This window comes from Solanum pennellii, chromosome 7, assembly GCF_001406875.1.
Source record: "Solanum pennellii chromosome 7, SPENNV200".
In the NCBI taxonomy this organism is placed as follows: Eukaryota; Viridiplantae; Streptophyta; class Magnoliopsida; order Solanales; family Solanaceae; genus Solanum; species Solanum pennellii.
The window spans coordinates 51,200,497-51,205,373 of record NC_028643.1 but is presented as its reverse complement, the minus strand read 5'-3'; positions in this window follow the sequence as shown (position 1 = coordinate 51,205,373).

Genomic DNA, 4,877 nt, shown 5'->3' with positions numbered 1-4,877 from the left:
TTTGCCGGTTTGGATTTTGTATATCACTGAGTAGTATATGTTTGGGAAAGGGAATAGGTTTAGCATCCGCCGGTCACATTGTAAAATGGGATCCGATAAAAAACCATTATGGTTTTGTTTAAGTTTCATCTATAGATAATTTGAGTTAACTACCAGAAGTTTTGTTGTTCCAGTGAGGAAAGCTGAGAAAAGGCCCAAAATATATTGTCTATTCTTTAAGTCGAGCACTAATGGTCGTCCATATTACCAAAATTAGTGCACCTTTAGTTATAGGTCACTGATTTCGTCCATCTATAACTCACTGAGTCTCGGTCATTATCATTATATAAACTACATCTAGAGAAAATAGGACAATAAGTTGTTAGAATGAATGAATGAGCTCGCCGCTTCTTCCTATGGAAACTAACCTTAGTGTCCATTTCGCGGTGTATTAATATTCCCAAAAAGAAATGATTCTGCTCTTTGCAATATATTCAGTATATGTCAACTCTAATATCCTAACCAGTGGAAAAATAAATTGTGTGTTCAAAATTGTATCATATAGAGTATAATCTTCCGATGAATGAGGGTCAATTGACCATCTTCCGATGGTTGTAGCTCCACCCTTGATGCCAATGATATCAATTGACCATTCCATACAAGAACTGAGCAGCCTGAAATCTTAAGATATTCTAAACATAAGACTTAACAAAGACTACATTAAGATATACACTTCTACTAGTTTATGGACCAGTATGGCATGCATTTCAAGATATTTTAAAACAAAATTGTATTCATATTAGGCCCCTTAAACTTGCCATGCAATTTCATTTAGACACTCGAACTAACCATTGTTCTAATTGAACAGTGCGACTTCTATTAAGTATTTCAATTAGACACTATCGATTTAAATATTGAAACTCTTTTTTGTGTGTGTTCCCATGTCTTTACGGTAGTTAAGTTAACCACATAAAATATATATAATCTCCTTTAATTTTATGCATTGTCCTTAATAAGCTGCAAAAACATAAGATGTTTTCATCTTAAGCTTGATGCATATCATTAAAGGAGAACATATCTTATATTGTTAACTTAACAATGTAATTGACCAATGAAAACATGCCGAAATGTTTTTACAAAATTTGAATAGAAAGTGTATAATATTGGAACACTTTATTAGTGTTTGAGGTGTAACAACCCTCAAAATGAACTAGGTTAAACTAGAGCCACTCATATGCTTAAAGAGTTAGTAAGTAGTTAATAGTATGTTAAAATGATGAAGAATAGCTTAGGGGGAAGTGTTGAAGAGGTTAGAAGTAGAATGTCAAAGAACGACCAAAACATTCGGAAACTAGTCTTGTGTGTGCTAGTGTGTCTTTGCATGTTTTATTTGTTGTTTGGTGTCTAAAATGAGTGGAAGGGAACCTGAATCTATATGAGAATGTTTAAGGAATAAACTTCCAGGTACGACTCCCAAAGGACCACCCTAAGGGTCCTTGACGAGGACCCATACATTGGCCTTGAAGCTGCCAAAAGCAATCACAATCGATGTCCAAGTCTACGCCCAATAGACTGGTTGATGCCCTGTCAAATGGGGGAGTAGCTACACAGTTAGTCATGGGAGATTATCCCCCAAGATATGAGTCTCTGACAAAAACCACGCCTAGAAGGATGGATCGTGGTTCCATCGACGCCCCATCATTTGGTGGCCATCGTTTGGCGTGCAATTTTCTTGCAGGTCTCGGCCAAGCGAGGTGTGAATTAGAAAATTCACCCCACGTACTAATTAACTAGTAGAAGGTTATTTAGGTGTTTTTAGATATTATTAGTTACTTTATACACTTAAACCTAATTTTTGGACTTCCCTTTTATGAATCAAAATCTCCCTCACAAGAAAAACTCTCTCAAGACTCCATCGGAGCTTGAACTCAAGCTGGAGCTAGGATTGAAGATTTTCAGTCGGTTCTTCATAAAATTTCATGGTTTTTATTTTATGAAGGTATGATAATTCATCCTTGATTCTTCTCTCATTCAAGGAGCCAATCCAAAGGCTTTTTCAAAAGGTTTCAAAATCCTAAATTCTTCTATTTCGAATTCTAAGCATGTGCTCTTGCATGAAAATGATTTAATCTATGAATTATGATTTTTTCAATATTAATTGATGAATTTATGATAAAAAATTCTTTGAACCCATGATCATCCTAGTTCTCTAATTTTGTCTTATGAAGTGGTTTAGATGATTGTGATTAGATAATGTTGGAATTATGTTTATTCTATGATGTATTATGATTATCTACTGTGAATTATGCCTAATTATGACAATTTTTTAGAGATATGAGTAAAGGTGATCAAGGCTTGGATGAAGGGTAACTTGATCTTAACTAGTCTTATTGAGCTGATCTTGAGTGGTATGATCCACTTATGGTGTCGGTATATGTGAATTGTGATTATGGCCTTGAAGGAATTGAATGTGAAGTAAAGTGAACTTATGTAGTATATGTATAGAGATTGTCTTATGAAGTTATGAATGTGTCTCTTGAAGATACTATGTCTAATTGAAGTATGATGCAAATGTGAAGTGTGATTTTGTGTGAATTATGATAAATGTAGTATGATCATGATTCTGTAGATAATGTTATGAATGATGGTGATTATCGGGAAGGTTTTTCTCAAATGTACTGACACACACAATGAATGAATGAGTGGAGCTAATGAAAAGGTAAAGAATGGGAGTCTATTGAGGGTTTTTCTCAATAGAACTATAATGAATGAAAAGGGGGGATTCGGGGTAGACACTATTCGTGAGTTGAGATGTAGTGTATACTATCAACCTCACTATTCCTAATAGCTTTCCAGAGAATGAATGATAGGTTTGGCGTTGGATACTCTTCGGGAGTAGAGATGTAGTATTAAAAAGTAATCCTTAGAAATTAGTACTCATCGTAAGTTGAGATTTAGTACTTTGTACAAATCTATTAACCTATAGCTACTGAATGTTATGAATATCTAAAACCCCATGGGGACTTATGCTAAACACTAGGGGAATTTGAAGAAGGGTTGGATATTTCGTCGTAAGTAGATATGGTGTATCCAATGTACCTCTTGAGATGAGTACTCTTTGTGAGTTCAGATGTAGTAGTTAGAAGAAATCACCACATCCCTTAACTAAGCGCCCTCATATGACTATTTATTGGAGATCCATCTAAAGGCTAAATGAATGACCCTACCTTAGGCAAGTGGGGATCCCTCATTCGGTATGGATTAATACAAAGATTCCATGTCAAGTTCTCATTGTCTATGTCGGTTGAAGCTAGACTCCACAAATAAATGTAATGAGCTAGTTCTTCGTAAGGGTAAACTACTTAGGGTAGGTGGTGGAATGGGATGTCATCTATGCATTGCACCAGTAGACATTTGGAGGGAGTCTTGGTGTGTTCTTGTAATGAAAATGAATGAACGGGTTACTATCTAATATTAATGAAGCATGTAGATCTTATGTCTAATGTTTATGAAGGCTATACAATTGATTAAGTGTGATGTTCCTAGTCTAGGGGGATTCCTAAAGTGTATTAAGTGGGAATAGTGGAATGGGATGCTACATTCACATTGCACTAGTGTAACTTGGGGGTTGTCTTAGAGGATGGCCTCTATCTTAAGTTCTTAAATGCATGAATGTTTCCTCTAAGTAATGGATGTTGACTTGTTTAGTTGTGATGAAGTATATTTATCCTTGGTAATCTTAAGGATCAACTAGGTGTGTATTAAAGAGGTTGTGTGAGCGGTTTCTTCATGTCTTACCTAGGTGATTGTTAGGATAACTTTGGATAGAGGGTTTAAGTGATTAATGATGACTTGATGAATGTGGCTATACGTTGAGAATTATGAAAGTATTACCTTCTATGCTAATGATGACTTATATGATGTCTCGTACGCTTGATTGATGAAGTTTCTCCAAAAGAGGATGAAAAGTATGTTTCAACTAAAATTTTCTTTTTAAAGCATGTTGTTGCATATTGTCATGCTTAGTAAATTATTTGTACTAACTCCATATTCTTCTCTATTTCTAAAAAGTGTAGGTGGAAGGAAGTGAAGATTTCTAAGTTGAATCTTGGGAAGTAGAGTTCTCTCAAGTCTCTTGGTACGTCCTCATATGTCCGCCACTACTTTTCATACCTGTGTAATGAATGAAATCTAAGAGGCTTGTGAAAGACCTTTGAGAGGTCAAGTACACAGTATCATGACTTGGGTGTGCTCTCAGGTTGTGACATGAGGTGTTCAATTGAAACATGACTTAGTTCATCCTGAGAAGTTTAAGGGGGTGCGGCTATGTGTTATCCTAATAACAAATACTCAGCAAAGACTTCATTAAGATACACATTCATGTACTCGATAGGTACAATAGATTTTTATTATTTAATATAACAAGCTATGCTCTCAACTTTATTTTGGTTTTTTTTTTACTCAACAAAATTTGATGTTTAATTCTCTAATGTTTGTCACCAATAATATTTTTTCATAGTCTTGTTTCTATTACTATCTGTTGTTTCTGTACTACCTATTGTTTCCAATAGACCCTCTGCTCAAAAGGAATGTTATCAAAGTAAGAGAGCAAGAAATATATGACAACCAAATAGCACGGCAGAAATAAAATAAAACAACAAATAGTGTGACACATAGATGAATAGGAAACTACATAATTACTAAATACTACTGCAATGATGGGAAGAGGAAAAGGAGCAGGCTCTCCCCCTTACTCTCCCACATAAAGTGCGACAACACACGACAACCTACTAATTTTCTACCTTGTAATACTTCACTTCCATACCTTCCTATCTAAACTTATTTCCTTGGTATGTTGGATCTGTGGTAAGTCATATGTAATCACCCCCCCCCCCCCC